Source organism: Lytechinus variegatus, chromosome 4, assembly GCF_018143015.1.
Source record: "Lytechinus variegatus isolate NC3 chromosome 4, Lvar_3.0, whole genome shotgun sequence".
Classification (NCBI taxonomy): Eukaryota; Metazoa; Echinodermata; class Echinoidea; order Temnopleuroida; family Toxopneustidae; genus Lytechinus; species Lytechinus variegatus.
Window position 1 is genome coordinate 50025710 of NC_054743.1, and position 7301 is coordinate 50033010.

The window sequence follows — 7301 nt, forward strand, 5'->3', positions numbered from 1 at the left end:
TAAGAATTTTTTTTTACCTTTTTGAAGGATTAGAAATAATCTTTAAGTGCAAAGGTTTCTTGGTCAAGATACGCGCTCTACTAATGCTGAACATGGATTATTTATCGCGGAATGCGCACCTGCGTCTCAAAATCTGAGTATATTACAACCGCGTTACAACAGCCTGGGAACCTTTCAGTCTTTGACCGCAAAGTAGATTACAAAGGAATGCGCGTCGTTTGATATTCGCCGACAAGCTGAACACAAGATCCTGTTATGGGGCATCGATCAATAGCATTTTACAAGAGCCTGCAATCCGCACATTTCAGTCCTATATCATTGCACTCTCTTAAAATATCGTTTATCTTCCTAAGCGGGAAAATAACGTATTCTTTCAGCTTAGACAACAAAATTGTTCTCACTTTGTAGGTACTGACGGAGTTGGGTTGATTTTCAATGTGCTGCGAACGGTCGGCGAATAAAATGATCGGGGACGATATTGGATATTAAGTATTTACCACCTTGCTTTTCATTCCGGTCAATTAATTGGCCTAAATATGATCTCATATGTTGTCTGGTGGGCATCAATTCATAATAGTCATAACTTTCTGGTAGAGTGCCAGTACCTCATTTTGAAAATGGGAATCAGACAAAAAGATTATATATAATCAAGTTTAAACGATCAAAAAATATGAATTGACAGAAGAACAGACGAATCTAAATTTTATCTCAATGAGCATAAAGAATATTTTCATTTTTTCTGCTTTTCCTTTTGAAATTCAAACAATTCAACGAAAATCTTTTTATTTGATCTTGTTCTCGTTATCATTCTTTTCCGGTTAACTACGTCTCCCAGCCCCCCCCCCCCAAAAAAAAATGAATGAAATAATTTATATTTTCCCAGATCGATATCCATGGATTTTGCTCTAGCAAAACTATTTTCCAACAAAAAATTAAATCCAAGCTACATTAATCCTTGCAAGATATGATTTCGGTGTTCGGCAATGTTTTAGTCTCATATTGGCTGGAAAGATCGCAGATATAGCTCTCTATCTTGGGTATTTGTCTGAAGATCCAATCGATGTGTAATCTAAAGTAGAGCGCAGTGTTAAAATTAATTTCGCAAGTAGAGTGAAATGCGAAGGTCATATCCCTCGCGAATGTTTACAACTGCGACGATACGTTCTATTCTGCGGCCAGCATATCGGAAAGAGAGCTTCCGAAAAAGGAAGGATTCGCACTTCCGTATTAAACTCGATTTCCCAATTTTTCTAACTGAGGTTCATTTAATGGTCATGCAGTGAAGTGTGTAATCGCCGTTTAGGGTGTCACGAGCGTAAAACATTCCCCATCGCCTTGTGTGTTAAAATGGCACTTTTGAAAAATTCATTAAAAAATAAATGTGAAATAAGAGGGTGAAATGTTTACTACCATTGGAGGGGATATATATCTGACATTCCATTTCTGACCAGGAAAGGGTACCGTAGCCAGCTCATTTTTAAAATAAATCGCCATTTGTGAAGATAACTATGAATGGATCAAATTCATCAACTGAAACAGTAAAATAGCTCTAATTATTCCGCCAGTCCAAAAATAGTTCCAAGTCACTTAGTTTTCTTCCCAGTTTGGGCGGAGCAAGTTCAGTAGTTACCATTTCTAGAATCAATGTTAGATTTTGAATCATATTCATTTTTTTCAATCAGCAATATCAAATTGAAAAAATCGAATGGGTTGGGTCGAACGAATATCTTTAGCCTTCCTGATGTAATTAGGCTCTTGGCACCTTAGATCAACATCCTATGCAAGTTAAGATCCTCAAATTCTCACTAACGAAACTCCACCACGCACACACACTTCCACACACACACACACCCTCACTTAGTCATGCACAACGACCACCCCACACACTCGGGTAGCGCCTCGTAAATTTTCACACATAAAGCCAGGATAGTTCTACGCGCTATCGGAAGTAAAAGTATCGCTTCTTGATATTTCAAACTTCAGTCAAGCTTCCCGCCTATTCTCAGAAGTCATCGAAGCCCTGCACTAACACGATCCAACATGGATGTTTTGATTCGCCTCCATATTAGCCAAATTTGTAGCTTCCCCCACGGGCAGTGTTCGATTCTACCAATAAAGCGTATTCTCGCAAAAATAGCATCCTTCTGTACTTTCCATTGCCTCCTTTCTTTCCTCTTCCAAATACCCGTAGTTGTATTTCCTTTCAACAATTTGATATAAATAAGTCACATTCGGGTGACCAAGAGGTGAAGACACTTTTCATAAGCACTATCCCCTCAATTTCATCTGGTGCGAATCAAATTCGATAACGCTGGTCTGCTACTTGTTTCCACGGTGCCCTACCTGATGTCATTGAACCTATTTGCCGTAAATTATCAACTGTGTAATCCAGACGTAAAAACGGAGATGGATCATATCCGCCAGATCTTATAAATGTGAAACAAGTGATACAGTAGAAAGATGTTCTCATCATTGGAAATCCAACCCACCATGTCACACTTCATACTTAAATAGAAATAAGTTGTGGTTGATTTCAGACTGATTAATCAATTCTATTTCTTTCTTTCTTTTTTTAACAAATATCCTTTGATACAAGCCATACCTCGGCATTGCTCATATTTTTTCAAATCTTCTAGTCAAACTTTCAGTATTTTATTTTTCTTTCTTTTAATGTTAAATGTGTCTTTTTTCACAATTCAGTTTTTCACCCAATATTTTACAAACGCTATCTATTGATTTGTGACAGTTTTTTGTGTGTTTGAAATTGACTTAAAACTTGGAAGTATTATGTCAACACTCTCTACCCTAACAGGGCGCAATTTTTTTTTACAAGATAATGAAAAGCGAACAAGCGAGGAAAACTTTGACTTTTGAAAAAAAAAAGTTTCTCAGAGATATGATAGAATTCGTCCATGATACGATGTTGATATGTGTATTTTATCCCCAAGAAAGGTTACGAGGGGGGACAAAAAAGGAAACTGTGGAACATTGTGACCCAGTGGAATAGTCTCCCGACTTTGAAAAGGGAGGGTCGGGGTTCAAATTTAATCATTGCCGTAGTTTCATTCAGCAGAAACTTGATCCACATTGTGCCGCATCCGATCCAGATGAGGTAATTTGGTATTTGAGAGGAAATGATACCTTGAAATGCATGTGCGTCGCAAAGCTATTAAAAAGCCAGGGTAATAATAATATGTACTTATTTTAGAAGCGCATATAAGTTATAATTTCAATGTGTTATGCGCCATACAAGATGTGTCTATTGTCACTATCATAATAGTAATAATAATAACTTTCATTATTATTGTTCTTGTTGTTATTATTATTTCAGTGTGCGATGAATTAAAATCTACTCTATCCAATCGTTAACATTCAAATATATAAGTACATTTCGAAATTACAGGTGGTTCTACCCCGCCCCAATAAAACTTCTAAAGCACTACGCCAGTAATTGTGAGTAGGTGTTTCATAGTTCATTTTACGAATGATGAAATGACCTTTATTAGAAAAAAAATTATGATTGATAAGAGATCTTCAATGTATTAAACGTGTAACATAATCAATACAAATTGTTTTTTTCCGGAAAAAACGATGTGTGGCAAACCATTAAAATTTAGATCGATAGCTTCTATCATTTCATTCATCGTCCTTATAATTCTGATAGCTACACTCCTTGGACATGCATCTTTTTTTAAATGTTGCGTATATACAAGAAATTACGAAGTCAAATATTAAGTTAAAAGCTTTTAGACCTCTTGAGATGGCGATTTATCATCAATCACGATTTGGGAAAGTTGTTCACACTGACAGGCTTTAGTTTCTATTCATCATTTCATCGAAGAACGTCATATTTTTTTTAAATCCGTTCACACTGACAGACTTTATTGTCTATTCATCACTTCATCGGAGACCGTCATAATTCATGTACAGATGCCTGACCCATGTCTAGGACATATAATTTTGTATAATCATCACCAAGTATTATATTGGTATGATAAAAATAATCATCATTATCGGTAAGAAGAAAAAGAACAAGAATGACATTTCTTGATGAGAGTCGTTGTGATGATTTGCAACATCGAAATTATCATTTTTCATTATCATTACAGTTAACAGAATTTCCTATCTTTATATAATCGATTTTCATTATTGTATTATTGTTATCCTTCGTCTTTTACATTAGTACCGGTATTATTGGTTTTTTAACATCATTATTGTTGTATTTGTTTTAAATCCCTTTTTTGTTATGATAGAGCGTAGCAAATAAGCATAAGAGAAAAAGAGCGAGAGATGAAATGAGGACAAAATGATCCAGCATAAAATATTTTTGACAGTAAACATATATCTATAGGCATACAGGTACAGTGAGAACGGACATCGGGTAGAAGAAAAAGCTAAAATGTCTGTGACATGTCTCTTCAAATCTCAAGGGCTGAATAAATAGCCATTAAGTGTCCTCTGACTGACGGGCAATAATTATTTTACAGCGCATCACATAAACATAAATGTCAACACGTGGGACCGGTATTGACTCGTTTTGTGAGTTCTGTGAGTTGGCGACATCTATTTGTTTGTTTTCTTTACGTTTGATCTTTATGTTTGATTTTTACATATATTTCTCAAAAAAGGTTAGCTTTATTCTTTTCTTTTTGTTTAATTTGCAAACACGTAAGCATTTGATGTTTGCAGGATCATAAATAATATGGCTTATGTTAATGACGCGTGACGCACTTCATATTATCTATGTATATAATTGTATATTAATCCTTCACTTTACACGTCCATTAGCATAAAGTAGTCGTGCCATTATTTTCGATCGACCTCAAGCCTTATATTTTAGGCTGGAAATACGTCAGTGATTTCATTAATCGTATTGTAATCAATGTCTAATTATTTATTTGCCATGTCTGTTGCGAAATAGTTTATGAAGTCATTGGGCGAAAGAAAGGGGAAATGTTTGCCCAATAGGAAACAGAAATGCCAAGAGCACCGCCTCGAGAAAATGGCGTCTATAAGCCTTCATGCTCACCACATGCTCTGGCAGTTGAAAGAAGCTGTCGCTTATAGGCCTCTGTTTGACATGAACACAATGACTAAAAAGTCTGTATCATTCAAATGCATGATATGAACAACAATATTGTTTTTTACCGATCGTATTAATAACGGTATATATATATATCATCTGTAAGTTGCCTTTTCTTTCAAAGTATCTCGCCCAGTCAGTGCCAACGGGAACACTGTGTTTATCGACAGTTTCATGTTAAGGAGAACGCGGACACACAAGCTTAAAAGGAAAAATAGCGAATAAAGGTGAGAAGAGAAATGATTATCCGATCTTCCAATAAAAAATTAAGCTTCACATCATAACTTTAATTGTATTGCACGAACGTACTGGACTTCCAGCTCGTATGAAAAAGAAAATCGCATATATAAAAGTTACCTTTAAAATGGTTATACCTTTATGTATTTCGTATGAAAGACAAAAAATAAATGATTGCATTGTGTAGGAGGAAATGGGAACCAAAATAAGAGAATAGTCTTTTAAATATATTTTTTCCACCGTGAGAATGGTGTCGTGATGGGCTTTGTGGGAGAAATATTCATTATTGTATATTATACATATTTAGATATGCATGCGTACTTGATATCTTTGATGTATTGAAATAGATCTATCGAACTCAGTACACCCCCCCCCCCCTTATTCCTCGCAATGCCAGTACCCATGATCTGTAATCGAACCCATCTTATATAGGGTATATGAAGTATTAAAGTGAGTGTTATTAGTGGAGGAAACTAATCAAAACGATTTATTCCCCCATGTCCACACCTGATTCTTCATAATGCCACAGTCTCTCAGATGAAACTGGCCCCAGAACGACCAAATAGACTGCCGTATTACCAATGGCATTCTATCGGTGGGTATGAGTTGATGTCGTTGGTGTGTCTGTAGTTTGACTGGGGTGCAAATTGGGGGGATTTTCAGAGAAAAATGATTTAAACCAAGGCTCTTATTCCTGACCCGTTTGTTGGCACGCCGGGACTTATGTATCCCAATTTCCTATTTCTACTGGGAGAATATGAGCCCCATTGGGAGAAAGATAATCCCATTGTTCCCTTCTAATTAAAAGATTTTTTTTTATATATATTTCTGCTTTTTTTCTTGCAAGTAAACCTTTAGAAGGATCTCTTTCGTAATTGTTTTTAAAGGTTTCTGAAATATTCTATGACGATAGAGGAAATTTACATGTTATAAAATTTCATTTCCATAATGCTTTTATTTTATAATAGTGTTAAAAATTATCATAATTATATGTTGTCATAATTTTATGATTACTATTTTGAATACATCATTATCAGTATAATTGTAATCATTATCTAAATTGTTTTATTTCTTTCTTTTTGTCGCGTATTCGCTTTATTTTGGTATTTTGTAGATTACCTATTTTTAGTCTCTTGTATATAGATTATGTTAATTAGTAGTGAAACTAAGTTTGGGACTTTTATACAAGCTCTGCTTTCCTTGGCAAGTCAGTTAATTTATCTTCAATATTTGTTTCTACATCCCCGCCACGTGCAATCGGACGACTTTCGTACCAATAACATTCATATTAGATTCATGGGATTACAGACTATTTCACGATGGCGCAAATGGGATTTTTGTTCTTTTCATACTTCAAAAAAAAAGAAGCAAAAGAAGCAATTTGCCTTCGCATCTTTGGCCGACAAAAGAAAATAACCCCGAGCAAAAATACGATGTTTCATTACTTTCAACGATTCCGCCTGCTTATGCCATTCAGAATACTAGTAATGCCGGGTCATCTGGATATACATGGAAATCGTGATGGTTGCGAAGAGAGAGGTGAAAAGCTAAAATGATTTTTTGATCACAAAGCATTTTCTTTCAGCAATTATGCAACTAAAATAAGATAAAGGTGCCTGCCCCCGGTCAAATCCATTAACTCTGCTAGACTGCTACATATTATTTTTCCTTCTTCTTCTTTATAAGGTTATTTATTCCTTGAAAAGAAAAACCGTTAAGGGGATTACCTATATTTATTATGCAATTGTATTCATGGGAGTGAAATGTTAGTTTATTAACCAGTACACCTCACATCTGTTGTCCAATCAACAGAATATAGAGTCATGAGCTTAAGTAATGGGAAAAGAAATCTGTGTGGGAAAGTCATTTGTATTTTGCTACTTCTTCGAAGTTTTGTGTGCAAAGCTAATAGAATGTTGTAATCGCTTACACTGGCGTAGAGTTAATATTTTAAATCCTGTCGGTGAAACCCGGTAATTGT